Source organism: Chiloscyllium plagiosum, unplaced genomic scaffold (genome assembly GCF_037043375.1).
Source record: "Chiloscyllium plagiosum isolate Xiang-an unplaced genomic scaffold, Cpla_swu_hap1 HiC_scaffold_29, whole genome shotgun sequence".
Lineage (NCBI taxonomy): Eukaryota > Metazoa > Chordata > Chondrichthyes > Orectolobiformes > Hemiscylliidae > Chiloscyllium > Chiloscyllium plagiosum.
This window is the reverse complement of record NW_028270167.1, coordinates 33,206,596-33,227,074: the sequence shown is the minus strand read 5'-3', so window position 1 is coordinate 33,227,074 and position 20,479 is coordinate 33,206,596. Positions and strand designations below refer to the sequence as shown.

The window sequence follows — 20,479 nt, the reverse complement described above, 5'->3', positions numbered from 1 at the left end:
GCACATTTCCAGTTTTGAGACATGCTCGTCATTACCAGAAGCCTGAGGGGTAGTCAAAACGTCTGGGTCTCTCATTAATAATAGGATAGAGAACTTTGAAGGAAGTGCAGTCAGAACATAGTGAGAGTTTCCTACTACTGGAAACTAATCAACAGACTGGCACACCAGAATTTGCAAATATTTTGTAATAACAATTCCGTGTAAAATCGCATAAGTAAATAACATGGAAAAATAATTCTTGAATACTGAGACAGCACGGTAGATAGATGAAGGATCAGAGGTTTCAATTGGAGTAAAGAAAATTTCAGATTGATATCAGAATTTCTTCCTATTGCAGTGATACATATGTTGGATTCTCACCTGGGTGGATCAGTGAAAGTGAATGACACCAGAAAGTTGTTGGATATTGTGATGGGAAAGGAATGGATTATAAATTTGGTGGAACACAATTCATCTTGTAACATAACGTAGGGGCACATTCAAACAAAACTTGTCAGGAAACCACGGAGGAGATATTGGATGGATGACCAAAGCCTGTTGAAAGAGGCAATCTGTAAGAAGCATCTTAAATGAAGGAAATGGGACTGTGTGCACTGTGCTTTGGTAGTTGAAAAGACCAATACCAACATTGGGAAAGTTAACATTGAGATTCTGCAAAGCCAGAGTGGGGCAAACAAATATTGGCTGGTTATACAGCTGGAGCAAGTTGCATGTAGAGCTAAGAGAGTGGAAGAATCACAGAGGAATTCGAAAGAGAAGAGGAGAAGTTTAAAATCAAGACTTCATTGGATTGGAATCACTGGGGGCCAATGAACAGGTCTTGGTGTGAGTTAGGACATCATTGCCAAAGTATTGGTTCAGTTCAGGTTAGCACACAATGCAAACGAGAGGGCAGTCAGCAGAACTTTGGAACAGTTTAAATCTTATAATTCCTGTGAATTGTATTTAATGTAGTTTCAATAAAATAGAAAAATTGCATATGAGCAGTATCCTTAAACAGTATGCGTCTCTGACTAAAATGGAGTTTGCTGTCAGTTGAGTGAACCCTGAGATTTGATCCTGCAAGGATTATATTGAAGAGCTTTATAACGTGCAAGACCAAATTGCACTAAAACATTCGAGACCTACCCCGAATGTCTCAGTGCTGGTGTGCTATGTGCTGGCAATGGAAATAGCAAAGGCACCTGATGTGTTAGACTGTGTAAAATGAGCTCTCCGATCTCTGATTAGTCATTTTAACATTTTATGGAGGTGATTATGTTAATTGCAAATTGGCACCCGCTTTGGATGCTGTTCTTGGGAAAGCTGCAGGCTGTTTTCGCAAAGCGTGGAATGAGAAAGAAAATGAACGGGACTTCCTAATTTGTACTCTTGGACTGTTGAGAACTCTTGAACTTTAACTCTTTTCTTTCTGCCTCAGTACTGAGGTTTCAGTAGAGGCTAGAAGTCAAGGGAACAGTTCACTTCTGTTCTCTTACTATCTATCTCCTGGAATCTACATTCAACACCACCTTAGTCTCTACATTCTAAAGTACAGTGTGTGCATTTACTGCAGAAACAAATAAAACAGACCGTCCCAATTCCCAACTCCTGCTGGGAACAGTGGGAGGCTGGAATTTGGGCTGGCGTTCGGATCTAGATTCTCTAAATGCTGGTCTTGTTTAACACTTGCTTTACAGTTTAACATTGTAGCTGTTGCAGCTCATTCCCAAGATCCCCAATATAAGATTGAGAAGAGAACATGGGAGAATGCGGAAGAAGCCAGTTGTATTGTTAAGGAAGAGAGAAGGCTCTTGAAGACTTAGTTCAGATATAAAACAATTTGTTTTGTACAATTGAAACTTCAATGTGTAACTGTTGCCATAAGAAAAAAGGAAAGCGAGATTTTACAATAAAGGAATTGATGTGAATATTTCACATTTCACTTTGTAAAACATCTGATCACATCATTAAAGTGAACAAAATGGATCTTTTATGAAAAAGGAATTGTAAAAATGTTCCAGCCAATTCAGCTCCAAGTTGTTTTCTATTTTGTCTTCACATCCATTGTCCAATGTACTAGTTGCCTTCTGTATTGACCCCAGTATAGATCTCTTCTTAACTGCTTGCTGTGGAATTTGCGGAACACAAGAGTGCTTGCTTTGTGTTGTGATACTTGATAACCTCTACAGACATTGAGATGCAACATTGGCTGTATTGCCCCTGAGCATGGCATTGGGGAAACCATTCAGCCTTCCTGTCTTTGATCATCTGGTACAGCTTACTGAAAAGAGAGTACTGTATAGGGTAGAAACTAAAACCGTCTGTGATGCACACTACAGTTGAATGGTCTGATGTCCACCACAAAACATGGCAACTTCAAATCAAACAGAGTTAACGGATTTCAGGAAAGATGAAGAGAAAATCAGTTGGTGATCAGTGCAACTGGATAAAGCTACTACATAGGTAGAGCATCACATTATTTGTCCCTTTATTCAAAACATTGGTTTATTTGTGAATTCGATGAATTCAAGCAGTCCTTTAACAATGGTGCTTATAATAAGTGAGGTAAAAACAGTGACTGCAGATGCTGGAAACCAGATTCTGGATCAGTGGTGCTGGAAGAGCCCAGCAGTTCAGGCAGGATCCGAGGAGCAGTAAAATCGACATTTCGGGCAAAAGCCCTTCATCAGGAATAAAGGCAGAGAGCCTGAAGGGTGGAGAGATAAGCTAGAGGAGGGTGGGGGGTGGGGCAAAAGTAGCATAGAGTACATTAGGTGAGTGGGGGAGGGGATGAAGGTGATAGGTCGGGGGCGGGAGGAAGGTGGAGTGGATAGGTGGAAAAGAAGATAGGCATGTAGGACAAGTCATGGGGACAGTGCTGAGCTGGACGTTTGGAACTGGGGTGAGGTGGGGGAAGGGGAAATGAGGAAACTGTTGAAGTCCACATTGATGCCCTGGGTTGAAGTGTTCTGAGGCGGAAGATGAGGCGTTTTTCCTCCAAGCGTCTGGTGGTGAGGGAGCGGTGGTGAGGGAGTGGTGGTGAGGGAGGCCCAGGATCTCCATGTCCTCGGCAGAGTGGGAGGGGGAGTTGGAATGTTGGGCCACGGGGCGGTGTGGTTGATTGGTGCGGGTGTCCCGGAGATGTTCCCTAAAGCGCTCTGCTAGGAGGCGCCCAGTCTCCCCAATGTAGAGGAGACCGCATTGGGAGCAATGGATACAATAAATGATTTTGGTGGATGTGCAAATAAAACTTTGAAGGATGTGGAAGGCTCCTTTAGGGCCTTGAATGGAGGTGAGGGAAGAGGTGTGGGCGAGGTTTTGCAGTTCCTGCAGTGGCAGGGCAAGGTGCCAGGATGGGAGGGTGGGTTGTAGTGGGGCGTGGACTTGTCCAGGTACTCACGGAGGGAACGGTCTTTGCGGGAGGCGGAAACGGGTGGGGAGGGAAATATATCCCTGGTGGTGGGGTGTTTTTGGAGGTGGCGGAAATGTCGGCGGATGATTTGGTTTATGCGAAAGTTGGTAGGGTGGAAGGTGAGCACCAGGGGTGTTCTGTACTTGTTACGGTTGGAGGGGTGGGGTCTGAGGGCGGAGATGCGGGATGTGGACGAGATGCGTTGGAGGGCATCTTTAACTACGTGGGAAGGGAAATTGCGGTCTCTAAAGAAGGAGACCATTTGGTGTGTTCTGGGGTGGAACTGGTCCTCCTGGGAGCAGATGCGGCGGAGGCAGAGGAATTGGGAATGTGAGATGGCATTTTTGCAGGAGGTAGGGTGGGAAGAGCTGTAATCCAGGTAGCTGTGGGAGTCGGTGGGTTTGTAAAAAAAATGTCAGTGTCAAGTCGGTCATCATTAATGGAGATGGAGAGGTCCAGGAAGGGGAGGGAAGTGTCAGAGATGGTCCAGGTAAATTTAAGGTCAGGGTGTAATGTGTTGGTGAAGTTGATGAATTGCTCAACCTCCTCGCGGGAGCACGAGGTGGCGCCAATGCAGTCATCAATGTGCCGGAGGAAGAGGTGGGGAGTGGTGCCGGTGTAGTTATGGAAGATCAGCTGTTCTACATAGCCAACAAAGAGACAGGCATAACTGGGGCCCATACGTGTGCCCATGGCTACCCCTTTGGTCTGGAGGAAGTGGGAGGATTTGAAGGAGAAATTGTTAAGGGTGATGACCAGTTCGGCCAAACGAATGAGAGTGTCGGTGGAATGGTACTGTTGGGGACATCGGGAGAGGAAAAAACGGAGGGCTTGGAGGCCCTGGTCATGGTGGATAGAGGTGTAGAGGGATTGGATATCCATGGTGAAGATGAGGCGTTGGGGGCCAGGGAAACGGAAGTCTTGGAGGAGGTGGAGGGCGTGTGTGGTGTCTCGAACGTATGTGGGGAGTTCCTGGACCAGGGGGGATAGGACAGTATAGAGATGAGTTCAGTGGGGCAGGAGCATGCTGAAACAATGGGTCGGCCAGGGTGGTCAGGCTTGTGGATCTTGGGAAGGAGGTAGAACTGGGCAGTGTGGGGCTCCCGGACTATGAGGTTGGAAGCTGTGGGTGGGAGATCTCCTGAGGTGATGAGGTTCTGTATGGTCTGGGAGATGATGATTTGGTGATGGGGGGTGGGGTCATGGTTGAGGGGGCGGCAGGAAGAGGTGTCCTCGAATTGGTGTTTGGCTTCAGTGGTGTAGAGGCCAGTGTGCCAGACTACCACTGCGCCCCCTTTATCTGCTGGCTTGATGGTGAGGTTGAGATTGGAGCAGAGGGATTGGAGGGCTGCACGTTGTGAGGGTGAGAGGTTGGAGTGGGGGAGGGGGGTAGACTTGTTGAGGTGGTTAATGTCCCGGCGGCAGTTGGAAATGAAGAGGTCAAGGGCAGGTAATAGGCCAGCGCGGGGTGTCCAGGTGGATGCAGTGTGTTGGAGGTGAGCGAAGGGGTCCTCGGAAGGTGGGCAGGATAAGTGAGTAGATTGCCCATGGTTTGGTTCATGAGATCCTTTTTATTCATTCATCGACTCGGTATGAGACAGGCAGAAATACTTGCATTGATAAAGCATCTTTCATAACCCCAGGATATCTCAAAATACTCTCGATGCAACCTTTACAATGTCGGACCAAATAGCATACAATAAGATCCCACAAACAGTGATGTGATAACTATCAGTTAATCCTACTTCCATGATGAAGTGAGGGACAGATGTTGCCAACGGCACTGTTGCTCCTGTATTGTTCAAATAGTGGTATGGGATCTTTCATACTCATCTGAGTAGACAGAGGCCTTCAATTAGACATTTTGCGTAAAGAACGGTTTCTTTGATACTTGACAACACCTTGCTCTGGCTTTAAAAATACCAAAATAAAATTTGTTAAAAGTTTCTAGAGTGGAGTTCAACCCACAGCCTTCTGACTCCTGGCTGAAAACATTACAGCTAATAGGTTGTCTACATTCTTTTTGGGGAGGAGGATTATTGGACAAGTTTTTTGTTGTTGCCCTTTGCTGGTGGCCAATATAAGCTTAAACATGATGTATAATCCGAGAAACATAGGAGCAGGAGTAGGCCGTTCCACCCTTTGATCATCCATAGAGCCGTCATCATATGGCACGGAAACAGACCCTTCGTGCAACCAGTCCATGCTCAACATAATCTCAAACTAAACTAGTCCCACCTGCCTGCTCCTGGCCCATTTCCCTCCAAACCTTTCCTATTCATTAATCTATCCAAATACCTTGTAAACATTATAATTGTACCCTTATCCACCACATTCTCAGGAACTTTATTCCACTTGTGAACCACCCTCTGTGTAAAAGGTTTGACTCTCATGTCTTTTTAAAATCTCTTTCCTCTCACCTTGCAAACGTGAGCTTATGCTCAAAATGTCGATTCTCCTGCTCCTCAGATGCTGCCTGACCGGCTGTGCTTTTCTAGCACCACACTCTCAACTTAAAGATGTGACCCCTACTCATGAAATCGCCTATCCTGGGGAAAAGACAACTCCCATTAACTCTGTCTATAGCTCTCATTATTTATTAGTGTCCATCAGGTCGCTTCTCAACCTCATACGCTCCAGTGAAAAAGTCCCAGCCTCTCTTTACAACTCAAACCTTCCATATCCAGCAACATTCTGGCAAATCTCTTCTGAACCCTCTTCAGCTTGATTGTATCCTTCCTATAACTGGGTGACCAGAATTGGACACAGTATTCAAGAAGAGGCCTGGTGCAATGTCCTGTACAATCTTAACATGATTTCCCAACTCCTGTGCTCAAAAGACTGAGCAGTGAAGGCAAGCGTGCCAAATGCCTTTTTAACCACCCTGCCTATATGTGACAGAAACTTCAAAGAATTATGTACCTGCACCCCTAGGTCCCTCTGTTCTACAACACTACTCAAGGTCCTACCAGTAATTGTATAAGCCTTACCCTTGTTTGTTGTATGAAAATGCAGTACTTCACATTGATCCAAATTTAACTCCATCTGCCATTTTTCAGCCCATTGACCTATTTGATCAAGATCCCTTTGTAATCATAGAAAACCTTCTTCACTGTCTAGTATTTGGTGTCATCCGCAAACTTACTAACCGTGTCTTCTATATTCTCATCCAAATCATTTATATAAATGGCATACAAAAGAGGACACAGAACTGATCCCTGTAAAACACCACTGGTCAGAGGCCTCCACTTTGAACAGCAGCCCTCCACCATTATGCTCTGTTTCTTGCCAACTGTATATCCATTTGACAAGCTCACTCTGAATCCCATGTGACCATCCATACTGGCACCCTGATCCTGCTTCCTCCCCATTCATTTGATCCTTTTAGTTCTAAGAACTGTATCAATGTCACAATCTCCGGAATATTCCACAGGCACACCACTCTTTAGGTGGAGGCATTTCTCATCTCTGTCCAATTAAGCCTATCCCTTATCCTTAGACTATGATCCCTTGTTCTGGACTCCTTGGTCATTGAAAACATCCTTGGTATATCCACCCAGTCTAATCCTGTTATAATTCTATAGGTTTCTATAGTTCCTCTCTCGTTCTTCTAAACGCCAGTGAAAATAGTTCTAACCAATCCAATCTCTCCCCAACTTCAGTCCCACCATCCCAGGAACCAGTCTGGTAAACACTCTTTGCACATACTTACTAACCAGAACATCTTGATCGGATAAGGAGACCAAACCTGCATGCAGTACTCCAGGTGTGGTCTTCCCTGTGTAGGTGCAACAAGATATCCCTGCTGTAATTGAGTCTCTCACTATGAAGGCAGAATGCCGTTTGTCATCTTTACCACCTGTTGCATTTGCACGCAAGGTCACCCAAGTTTTGTTGCATCTCTCTATTTCCCGATTTATCCCCGTTCAGGTAATAATCTGCCTATCTGTTATTGCTGCCAAAGTGGAGAACCTCACATTCATCCCTATTATACTGCATCTGCCATGTATTTGTTCACTTGTCCAAATGGCATTGAAGCTTCTCTGTATCTTCCTCACAGTTCACCCTCTCGCCCATCATTGTGGCATTTGCAGACTTGAGGGTATGACACTTGGCTTCCTCAAAATCATTAAAACATATAGCTGAGATCCAAGCGGTACCTCACAAGTCACTTGGGAAAAGATCCATTTTATTCCAACCCTTTCTTTCCTGTCTGTCAATCAGTTCTCTATCCATTTCACCACAAAAACTCCAATCCCACGTGCTTTAATTTTGCAGGCTTCGCTCTAGGCTCTTAACCTTATTGAAAACTTTTTGACCACTTGGAAAGCATTTGCTATCTATAGAACTATTACGTCTGTTTGAATCACTGCTTTGAGAAAGTGAGGATGGGATTAGAATTTGGTATGGAACAGACATGTGAAAATGAAACTCTGACCATTTTTCTTCTGTTTTTGCAGAATTGGCTTTGCTTGTCAATGATTAGATTCCAGGCAGCGCTCCTAACACCATTCTGTTTGCTTCATGCTTCATGCAAACAGAATGACAGATTGTTGGTGCTAAAGGAGGTGATTCAGCCCATCATATCTGAATGAGCAATGCATGTGCCATTCTCCTGCCTTCTCCCTGGAACTCTGCACATTCTTCTTTCTCTGATAACAGTCTAATCCCTTTTGGAATGCATTGATTGAAGCTATCTCCACCACACCTTAAGGCTTTGCATTCCACACAATTTGTTGTAAAAGAAGTTTTGTTCCTTCTCATGTATTTTTTTTTACCTCTTTTGCCAATTTTAATTCTATGCCCTTCTGTTCTCGATTCTCCCACCTGTGGGCATAATTCCTCCCCATCTACTCTGTCTGGATCCCTCATGGTATTGAATACTCCAGTCAAATCTCCTCTCAGCCTTCACTTCTCCAAGGGAAACTTCTCTGATCAGTCTTCAGAACTCAAATTTCTCATCTCTGGAACCATGCTCATGGCACTCTTTCCAAAATCTTCACATCGTCCCCAGAGTAGGATGCGAGCAACCGTCATGTTTCTCAACAGTCCAGATGTTCACTGAGACTTTCAAACCCTGGGCTGCCATTTTGATGCCAGAATTGTGAAATTGTTGTGTTGGACTGAAGTCCTGCTCTCCTGGTTTTGCTCACAGATGTTCCCTTAAATTGTGCACATCATTTACAAGGCTGTCACTTTAGCGAGTGCTGTGTGAACCTTTGCAGTCATTTGGTATTCAGTGCATGTTGCAGTGCTGCAGCAGGTGTGAACAACTTAAGGAATGTGGTGCGTTAGGTTATTTACTGTTTAAAGTAAAAGTCTAAAAGCAAATGTCTAGGTGATAACAAGACTCATTACATATTTTTCAGCTCCAGGACCTCATATCTCAGGCTCCCTTGACCTTTTCTTCTGATTTTCAAGTATCTACAAATCTAAACTTGATGTACTTTATTGACTACTTAATTGAAATGTTTTCTGTCTCCCATTTCTTTCAACTTTCTTAGTGTTCTGTGCCATGGGCTTTAGAATCTTGTCTATTTTTGTGGAAAAGAAATGTGGAGAGGCTAGTTAATGGGCATGAATTAAAATAAATTGGGACGCTGACATTTTGTTTTAGCCCTGGCCAAAATTGGTGCCTGCAAAACTTTTGCTTTTGTGCATTTGTGCAGCTGTCTTTTGTAAATACTCTCTTCCTTCCTTCTACTTTCCCCACTCACCCACTTTTAGAGTCATAGAGTCATACAGCACGGAAACAGACCCTTCAGTCCAACCAGTCCATGCTGAACATAATCCCAAACTAAACTAGTCCCATCAGTCTGCGCTTGGCCCACATCCCTCCAAACACTTCTTATTCATGTATTTGTCCAAATTTCTTTCAAACTTTTATAACTATCTGAATCCACTGTGGAAGTTCATTCCACACACCAGCCACCCACTGTGTAAACAAAAATGCCTGTATCTTTTTAAAATCTTTCTTCTCTCCCCTTAAAAATATGCCACCTAGTCTTGAAATCCCCCATCCTAGGGAAAAAACAACTGTCATTCACCTTAGCTATGACCCTCATGATTTTATAAACCTCTGCAATGTCACCCCTCAACCTCCTACACTCCAGCGAAAAACCTCCCAGCCTATCCTGTCTTTAGTGGCTATCTGTGCTACAGGGAGGTTGTTAAGCTCAACTGGCTAGATGGCTAGTTTGTGATACAGAGTGAAACCAATACGATCATTTCGATTCCTGTACCAGCTGAGGACCACGAAGGGTGGCATGGTGACCCAGCAGTTAGCACTGCTGCCTCACAGTGCCAGGGACCCGGGTTTGATTTCACCCTCAGGCAACACTCTATGGAGTTTGCACTTTCTCCCCATGTCTGTGTGGGTTTCCTCCTACAGTCCAAAGATATGCAGGTTAGCTGGATCGGCCATGAGAAATGCTAAGGTATAGGGACGGGGTGGGGAGTGGGTTTTAGTGGGAAGCTCTTCGGAAGGTTGGTGTGGACTGAATGGGCTGAATAGCCTGTTTTGACATTGTGGGGATTTTATGATCATCTCCTTTTCAACCTGTCCCCTTGTCTCAGGCATGGTGACTCTCAGGTTAAACTATAACCAGTCACCTCTCGAATGAGAGAGCAGCCCAATAGCATGGTAAGACTATGACAATACTACCATTTATCTCTTCTACACTGGAGACCTGTGCATTAATAATCTATACAAATAAAGAATGAGATTAATATTAAACCTTTTCAAGACCTTGGTACATCCCAAGTGCTTTACAGCAAAGTGAAACAGATTTCTGAAATGAAATATAAATTGCTGAAAAAACTCAGCAGGTCTGGGCAGCATCTGTAGAGGGAGAGAGAGCAGAATTGCCATTTCAAGGCTACTTCTGAAGTGTGGCGATGGCTGTAATGTAAAAAAGTCCAACAGCCATATTGTGTACAGCGATTTAAATCATGACCACTTTATCTGTTTTTGAATAAAATTCATTGAGAAATAAATACTGACAAAGTCAACCAGGGAATACCCTGAGTCCTCTCCAAATAGGCCATGACCACTCCTTCTGTCCGTCTCGGAGAATGTACTGAACTTGGATTTCACTCATCTGAAAGATGCTGTGTCTGACAACATAGTCATCTTATTTCACTGGAACATTCATGGTTGGGCTTGAGTTGGCAGCATTGTAGAGAGGAAAAGCCCTTCTCCTGTATTTCATAGTTTTTTGTCACCTAAAGCAGGAGGCTAATCGTATGGAGAATGGTGGGTTCAAGGGTAGATGCACTGAACAACAAACTGGTTCTATGAACAGAACTGTGAGGATCTTTTTGCAAAACTAAGTGAATATCAAAGACAGCAAAGAAATCCTTGGTGTGATTATCATAGAGGTGTACTGGATAGGGATCCAACCTTTCCCTGAATTTACTACAAACTAAAGGTTAATTTGCAGACACTGATACATTCCACCTAAGAGAAAAATCTGATAAGCATTGGAGATTTTTTCATGTTTGGGGTCTTTGTTATGGAGGGACTCTGAACTGGAGGTGAGTAGTTAAAGATCTTTTCTCTCTTATGCTTTCATAGGATGTGGGCATTGTTGGCATAGCTGGCACTTAATCGTCCCTCACTAATTATCCTTGAACTGAATGATTTACTCGATTTTTTTCAGAGGACAGTTAAGAGGAAATCACATTGCTATGGGACTGGAATCACGTATAGGCCAGGCCAGGTAAGGACGGCAGTTTCCTTCCCTAAAGGACATTAGTAAAGCAGATAGGGTTTACAGCAGTTGATAATAGTCTCATGTTCACCAACAATGAGACTAGCTTTCAATTCCAGATTTACTTATGAATTTAATTAAAATTTTACAAGCTGTTGTGGTGGGATTTGAACCCATGTCCCTAAAGCAAAAGTCTGTATTTTTTGATTGTTAATCTAGTGACATTACCACTATGCCACTGTCAACCTAGATTGGAGATTCCTAGGATGGCATCTAGTCTAGTGTTTGCTGCTGTGTATATTCTGTTTACATTTAACTTGGTCAGATTATTGCAGCCAGTTTGAAGTTACTGTACCGGCTGGTCTGCTTATTCACATTAGTGTTCAATCAGGCTTAATGAAAGCTGTATTCAGCCCACACACTGCATCTTTCAACCTCTGCTGCTTTTACAGTATTCCTGCTACAAGGTGAATCTCGTTTGACTGATATGCTGCTGCTTTTTATTAGCTGAAATTTAATTCTGGCTTTTGTAGTCAATTATAATTCGAGGTTGATACTCTCTGATGGAGATAACTAATTTACAATGAAATGAAATGTAAAAGGCTTGGCCTTTCAAAGGTGTGGAGCTGTAGAGCTGTGTATCACCCACGTGTTGCTTCAGTGCTTGGTGCAGTAGAGGTTGGAGTAATATTAACAACACATGCACAGCTTTCATAAAGAAAACACGAGTGCAGAAACAGAGAGTACAATCATTGTATTTGTTCTATAAACTCGCATGAATACAAGATATTATATTACAGGAAAGACTATGAAAGCGAAGTTAACGTTTTGGGTCCAGTGAGTTTCGGGCCCTTCTGGAGCTCTGAAGAAAGATCAATAGACCATAGACAATAGGTGCAGGAGTAGGCCACTCAGCCCTTTGAGCCTGCACCACCATTCAATATAATCATGGCTGATCATTCCTAATCAGTATCCTCTTCCTGCCTTATCTCCATAACCCTTGATTCCACTATCTTTGAGAACTCTATCCAACTCTTTCTTAAATGAATCCAGAGAGTGGCCTCCACTGCCCTCTGGGACAGAGCATTCCACACAGCCACCACTCTCTGGGTGAAGAAGTTTCTCCTGAGCTCTGTTCTAAATGGTCTATCCCATATTTTTAAGCTGTTTCCTACTGCCAGAGTGTCCAATCCTTTCATAATCTTATACGTCTCAATCAGATCCCCTCTCAGCCTTCGAAACTCAAGGGTATACAAGCCCAGTTGCTTCAGTCTTTCAGTGTAAGGTAATCCTGCCATTCCAGGAATTGACCTCGTGAATCTACGCTGCACTCCCTCAATAGCCAGAATGTCTTTCCTCAAATTTGGAGACCAGAACTGCACACAGTACTCCAGGTGTTGTCTCCCCAGGGCCCTGTACAGCTGTAGAAGCACCTCTTTGCTTCTATACTCAATCCCTCTTGTTATGAAGGCCAGCATGCTATTAGCCTTCTTCACTACCTTCTGTACCTGCATGCTTGCCTTTATTGACTGGTGTATAAGACCACCCAGATCTCTCTGTACTGCCCCTTTACATAAATTGATTCCATTAAGGTAGTAGTCTGCCTTCCTGTTCTTGCCACCAAAGTGGATAACCATACATTTATCCACATTAAACTGCATCTGCCATGCATCTGCCCACTCACTTAACTTGTCCAGGTCACCCTGTAATCTCCTAACATCCTCATCACATTTCACCCTGCCACCCAGCTTTGTATCATCAGCAAATTTGCTAATGTTATTGCTGATACCATCTTCTATATCATTAACATATATTGTAAAAAGCTGCGGTCCCAGCACGGATCCCTGCGATACCCCACTGGTCACTGCCTGCCGTTCCGAAATGGAGCCGTTTATCACTAACCTTTGTTTCCTATTAGTCAACCAATTTTCAATCCAATCTAGTACTTTGCCCCCAATACCATGCGCCCTAATTTTACTCACTAACCTCCTGTGTGGGACTTTATCAAAAGCTTTCTGAAAGTCCAGGTACACTACATCTACTGGATTTCCCTCGTCCAACTTCAGAGTTACATCCTCAAAAAATTCAAGAAGATTAGTCAAGCATGATTTCCCCTTCATAAATCCATGCTGACTCTGTCCTATCCTGTTACTACTATCCAGATGTGCAGTAATTTCATCCTTTATAATAGACTCCAGCATCTTTCCCACCACTGAGGTCAGACTAACCGGTCTATAATTTCCTGCTTTCTCTCGCCCACCTTTCTTAAAAAGTGGTATAACATTAGCCACCCTCCAATCCTCAGGAACCGACCCCGAATCTATTGAACTCTGGAAAATAATCACCAATGCATCCACGATTTCCTGAGCCACCTCCTTCAGTACCCTGGGATGCAGACCATCAGGCCCCGGAGACTTATCAACCTTCAGACCTAAAAGTCTCTCCAACACCAAATCCTGGCAAATATAAATTCCCTTAAGTTCAGGTCCTTCAGCCACTGTTACCTCAGGGAGATTGCTTGTGTCTTCCCCAGTGAACACAGATCTGAAGTACCCATTTAATTGCTCTGCCATTTCTTTGTTCCTAGTAATATATTCCCCTGTTTCTGTCTTCAAGGGCCCAATTTTTGTCCTAACCATTTTTTTGCCTTGCACATACCTAAAAAAGCTTTTACTATCCTCCTTAATATTCTTGGCCAGTTTACCTTCGTACCTCATTTTTCCTCTGCATATTTCCTTCTTAGTAATCCTCTGTTGCTCTTTAAAAGCTTCCCAGTCCTCCGTTTTCCCACTTATCTTAGCTATGTTATACTTTTTCTCTTTTAACTTTATATGTTTTTTTACTTCCCTTGTCAGCCACGGCCGCCCATGCCTCCTCCTGGGATCTTTCTTCCTTTTAGGAATGAACTGATCCTGCAACTTCTGCATTATACACAGAAATATCCACCATTGTTCCTCCACGGTCATCCCTGTTAAGGTATTGCACCATTGAACTTTGGCCAGCTCCTCCCTCATAGCTCCATAGTTCCCTTTATTCGACAGAAGTACTGTCACTTCCGACTGTACCCTCTCCCTCTCAAATTGCAGATTGAAGCTTATTGTATTCACTGGGACCCGAATTATTAACTGTTTACTTTGTCTTCAGATGCTGACTGACATGCTGAGTTTTTCCAGCAATTTCCGTTTTTGGTTTACTACTGTAAACATGTACTTCAGTACCAGTTGAGTGCTTAACTGAACTGTTCCAGTGACACTGGCATCTATCCAACAGTGTGGAAGTTTGCCCAGGAAATTGTCCAATTGACAAAAGCAAAGCAAATTGGGTCTAGCTAATTACTACCCATCAGTTGACGCTCAATCATGAACAAAGTTATGGAAGATGCTGTTGATCGTTCTACCAAGCAGCATTTACATAGCAATGAACTGTTCATCAGTACTCTGTTTGAATTCTATTAGATCCTTTTGATTCTTTACTTCATTACAATCTTGACCAAACATGCACAAAAGAGTTGAATACCAGAAGTGAGGCAAGAGTGACTGCTCTTGACATCAGGGTTGTATTTGACTGAATGTAGCATCAAGAAGCCCTAGCAAAACTGGAATCAATGGGAACCAAGGGGAAAACTCTCTGCTGGTTAGAGTCATACCTGACACACAAGATGGCTGTGGTTGTTGGAGGTCAGTCATCTCAGCTCTAAGGCATTCTCTGCAGCAGTTCCTCAGGGTAGTGTCCTAGATCCAACCATCTTCAGCTGCTGCATCAATGGCGTTCCCTCCATCTTCAGGCCTGAAATGAGAATGTTTGCTAATGATTGTACAATGTTCATTCATAACTTTTTTAAGTACTGAAGCAGTCCGTGTCTAGATGCAGCAAAATCTGGACAACATTCAGGCATGCATTAATGAATAGCAAGCAACATTTATGCCACACAGTACCAGACAATAGCTATCTTCAGCAAGAGAGAATGTAACCATTTATTCCGATATTCAATGACGTTGCCATTGTTGAATCCCTCACTATGAGCTTCTGAATGTTGCCGTTGACCAGAATTTGAACTTGATCAGCCAACAGCTTCTGGTTGGGTGGGTTGGGCTTGCAGTCATTGGAGTTTAGAAGATTGAGAGGAGATATTATTGAAGCATGTAAGATTCTTAGGAGTTTTGGCATGATAGATGCAGAGCGGTTGTTTCCCCTTATGGGAGAATCTAAGACCAAAGGGCATAATCTCAGAGTACGGAGTTGCCCATTTAAGACAGAAATGAAGAGAAATGTTTTTTTGAGGGTGCTCAATCTGTAGAATTCTTTACCAGAGGGCTATCAAGGCTGTCCTCTTCAATCACTGTAGTTAATGTGGTGTGAGTAGACCCAGTGTGATGTGGAGTTCCATGATTTTGAACCAGAGATCCTGAAGGGATGGTGAAATATTTCCAAGTCAGGGTGATGAGTTGCTTGGAGGGGAATGTGCAGGTGATGGTGTCCCCGGGTATTTGATGCCGTTGTCCTTCTAGATGGGAGTGCTTGTGAGTTTGGTAGGTGCTGTAAAGAAATATTGTTACATTTCTGCAGTGCATCTTGTAGATAGTGGATCATCCTTGTGTGCACGCGCTCACACACATACTTGAAAATTTGAGAATGGACAGATGGGTTGAACAGTCTCTCAAGAGAGTGTCTGCACTTTCCAATTGTGATGGAATGACAGGCGAATAGTGAAATGGTGCTAAAAGTTGCTATTTTAAAAAAGTTAACGATTTAGGGAGCAGTTCTGCTTGTTCCAAATGTACAAATAAATGTTTTTATTAACGGGCTCTCTATGATCATGGCAGCTTTTACAGACCCTGCCCTTGTTGTGCCTCTGTACAACAGTGTTTCCTGTTTTTCACTCATTGAGATAGGCACAGATCTCAGAATATTACTGTTACTGAGATACTGTTACCTGCTTGCAAGAGAATATCTGAGGTGGAGTTGTGTTTTCCAGTGTGAGGGCACCAATCCAAATTGGCTGGAATCGGCAGTGGAAGCACAGCCCAGCATTTAATGGGAAACACAAAGGAAATGTTGTGGAAAAGCAGCAGAACCTGCAAAAAGAGAAGAGGGGAGATTTTGCACGTCTTTTTTGCAATAGTTAAAATAAAGGATCAACATTGGGAACGTTTACCTGCCTTTTCCCAGTAGAGGTGTCATCTGATCTATTGTTTATTTCCTGTCATTGCACTTTTCCCAAATGCCCTACACCAAACACTTGATTAAATTCAATTAGAGGTTGGCTTGCACTAAATGGTGTTCAGTAAGTTTGCTGCTGTGTGGGGGTCAGTGACTGATGCCAGTATGCTGTTCTTGCATTTACAGGGTGTGATTACAAAGTGACTGCCCACCATCAGGTTCTCAGTTGCCAGCCTAAAACACAGTGTGCAATAGGATATCCACACACCAGGGGATTTAATATTTTTGTTGCCCAGTTTGGCTAAGCAGTGGGCAATTTTGCATGTTCAAGGTTTCAGTTCACATTGCCAACACCCTGAAAATACCAATGGGATTGATTTTTATATTTAATCACACTCTGAAGTCTCTTGCACAACGTGTGTCTGGTCTTTGTAATCTGATGTCAAGTTCAAAACATTCTCAGCTGCCATTCTTGATGTTTTGTAGGGTGAATGTAACCAAAGCACTGTTTTGAGGAGGAACAGGGGGAGTTCTAGCTGGTGTCTTAGCCAATCCCTACCCCTCAACAGACATTACTAAAAGTAGTTTACCTAGTTGTTATCGCTGCCATGCGTGGGAGCTCACTTTGTGCAAATTGGCTGCTGCTTTTCTTGCATTTCAACGCTGCCTGTACTTCAGTTGTTCTTAATCAGTTGTACAGTGCTTTAAGAGGACCTAGCATGAAGTATATGATATAAATGCAAGCATTGTCTTTGACTGAATTGATCATTTTATCATGAGCTTAATTCCCTCTCCTCCCATCCCTTTGAAAGGATTAAGCTTGAAGCAATATGCAGCCTTATGAACTGTCATTGTCCTTGAGTACCTCGCCTGTGAAATGATCATTCCTACAAGACATCTCTGAGTGATGGTTGATGGGCTATTTTGACATAGGGGTCAAAGCTTTCAGGGTCACAACTAATTCCCCCTGCACACAAAGGGGCAAGTGTCAAAACCTAGAGAGCAAAAGCAGGGAGAGTGGCAAGCATTCTCTTCTCTAACATGGTGATATTCCCAATTATAGTAACAGCTGTTGTCACACAATCTGCAAATCTGGTGGTAATCCAGGCTTGAATCTAGGCCATTCTGACTTTGTGTAAACTCAGAGTGAGGCTACTCAACCACATTAAGAACCTTTTTAATGCACTGAACCCAAACTTAACCATTCTTGGTCAAGGAGGACAAAAAGATGAAGTGCTAATAGTTAGCATTGGGTTTACTGAACTATGTTGAGCTCAGGCATGGTGGGGGCATAAAGGAAGGTGGTCAGTAATGAACAATAACCTAGTGATAACTCCTGTTCTGGATTAGTGTATGATGACCACTATTGGAGAAATGCATGTCTGGAGACTTCACGGGGTGATTAAATGATCTTGACTCCATGAGGAGTGTTCTTTACCTCAATAGACCAGGAGGCATTCACTTTAACATTTGTAAAGGGAATACCTGGACTCTAGCACAGACCTGGAACCTAAACATAGTAGCCTGATCTCTCCATTGACAAGATCAGGGTAAAACCAAGAAACTTTATTTTCAGAACCTGCCTCTATCCCCTGCAAACCCCAGAAAAGGTCGACCAGCTTTGTGGAATTCTATTTATTGCTCACACTCATCTGGGTAGCTGCAGACTGGTTCCACACAACCTCCATGGCTGTTCTGTTCACCTGAATCATAGTTGCAACCAGAGATGTTTCTGTGGAGCTTCACCTGGAGATTTTGAAGTTTGTAATACAGTGGCCCCCAGCCAAGCCACACAAACTCCCTGGCATAATAAAAATGTCTCTTTAAAAATATGTTCTCGTGGACAATCGGGTGCCAGCATCCTGCATTTGTGACACCCTAATCCTGGCTCATTAAAACCAAGTGAGGATTAGTTAACTCCACAAGCTTGGCTTTGTATTTATTATGCTTGTAGAACACTATTTTACTGGTTGAGCTTTCAGGATGGGAAGGGGGGGTGGGGAGTGTATGGTATTGTGGGAGCTGGAACGATACAACAGCTGCAGAGCAGCTGCTGGCAGTCCCTGCTGGGGTAGAATGTAACCCTCCTCCAGGGGGGTCAGAGTTATGGTATGTCTGTCGCCGCGGCAACCAACCAGAGGTTCACATTCTCCGAACAATTCTGCTTCAGAGCAGCATCTTCCAGTTTGTTCAGCAGAAGGGAATGTGGCGAGTGCGTATGAGGAGAATAAGGGCCGTCTGTCAAATAGAGATGAAGCTTAACAAGAAAGTGTTTGTAGTTGCAACATTCCCTGGTCTGGGGCCTCAGAAAAATATCGAACTTTTCCACAAAGCATCTCTCCTGGTTGCCGTTTCAATGAAAAAATAAGTTTGCTCCTGATTTCTTCTTTCAGTTTCTTCTTTCTCTCTCTGTCCTCACCCCCCAACAAATACAAAAAAAATGTTTTGAATGAATTCACATCATCATGTTGGAGGTATATTTATTCAGCAAAGGAAGATATACATCTTATCCTTAGGATTAGGGAAGAGTGGGGTGAAACCAAATATGAATGCCAGGGTAGTAGGAATTTAATTTCCTGTCTCCTGGTTGGGACTGTCAGGGCTGCTGTGAATGGAAGGGAGCAATTCCTTACCTTGGGCAAAGAAATGAAACTGTTTTTGCCACACTGAGAACTGAGCAAGGTTTCTGAGCAAGGTTTCCACCCCTCTATTTTGTGGTTACACCTTTCCGAAATGTGCATTCCCCAACAATGGGCAAGTGCCTTGCGAGATTAACCCCAGTTAGGGTGTTTCAGCAGAAGAGCTAATCCATGTAGTGACCAGTTACATTATGGAATCACAGGAAATCATCTGAGGTGATTCACTGGAATGTTTTGTCACCAACACATGAGGAGTGATGATAGGGCAGGTGACCTAAAGGTTAGACGAAGAGCGAAATACCATCGAGCATCTTAAAAAGAGAGAGCTCCAGAGTTTTCCTTTGTTCTGTTACATACATTCCCTCCTCTGGTGAGCCGATGGTGTCAGCTCTATTGTAGTGTGGATTGTACTTTCCTATTGCTGCCATGTAGTCAGTGATGGTGAGTGTCCTCTCTCCTAGGGCACAACTGAGCAGTCTGTGGGTGGCCAACTGACACTAATGACAGGCTGTCACGAATGCAGGATGTTCCCAATGACGGGGACTCCAGAACTAGGGGATCACTGTCTAAGGGTACTGAGTAGGCCATTTAGGACTGAGAGGAGGTGAAAAGTCTTCACCCAGAGCGTGGTGAGCCTGTGGAATTCTCTGCCACAGACAGCATTTGAGGCCAAAACATTGAATGCTTTCAAGGAGTTAGATATAGGATAAAGGGATCGAAGGGCATGGGGAGAAAGCAGGAATAGGGTGGAGAGATGTATGATTATCCATGATCATTTGAGTGGCAGAGCAGGCTGAAAGGGCCAAATGGCTTACTCCTGCTTCCAGGTTCGATGTTTTATAGTGCCCAATGGCCAGCTACTGGAGCAGTGGAACTGACCATTTCCCAGCTATGAAAAGCTTCTAAACCCGAGACTGATGGACGGACTTATTGGTACCTACTGTTATTCAAAGTGAATTCACCTCTTTGGACAGAATTTTCTGGGATCCCTGAGGATGGGGATGGTATGGGGGTTCAAGGGAGAGGGGAGTATTGTTACTTTCAAGGGGGTGCCAATAATGTGCAGCTCTGGGGTGATGGTGGGATAGGAATCTTGCCTTCCCTATATCCAATTCATGTGAATGAAAAACAAAAACAGAAGTAGCTGTGAAAGCTCAGCAGGTCTGGCAGCTTCTGTGAAGAGAAATCAAAGTTAATGTTTTGGATCCAGTACCCCTTCATCAGAACTGGACCTGAAACAATAACTTTGATTTCTCTTCACAGATGCTGCTAGACCTGCTGAGCTTTTCTGCTCCTGCTGTTTTTCTTTCTGATTAAGTTCGCTGAGAGCCTGTTGAAGGGGAAGGTTGGTGTATTTAAAGCAATATTTTTAAAAGGGCAAGCAAATTTGGAACTGTTGTGGGGATGTGAGTACACGTTGGAGTGCAGACACGGGTCATCATGTCAGCCCCATGAGAGGGTCAGTGGGACAACAAGCTGCCGGGCATTGGGGAAGAGGGTGGCCTTGACTCTGTACAAGTGGAAGGAGTCAATGTCCTGGCATCAGGGGGGCAGAAGAACAGGGAGCAAGGCTA

General features: G+C 43.7%; 1 protein-coding gene across 15 annotated transcripts in view; it reads left to right on the top strand.

Annotated features, from left to right (window-relative positions):
- pknox2 (pbx/knotted 1 homeobox 2) overlaps positions 1 to 20,479 on the top strand; it is a 479,880-nt gene that overhangs the window by 150,864 nt on the left and 308,537 nt on the right. For 4 of the 15 annotated variants that reach the window (XM_087976469.1, XM_087976468.1, XM_087976463.1 and 1 more), the window contains exon 3: positions 11,056 to 11,115. The exons of the other annotated variants lie outside the window; for them this stretch is intronic. The gene's annotated coding sequence lies outside the window, so the exon portion shown is untranslated. The remainder of the gene's footprint in view (positions 1 to 11,055; positions 11,116 to 20,479) is intronic. 15 annotated transcript variants of the gene reach the window in all.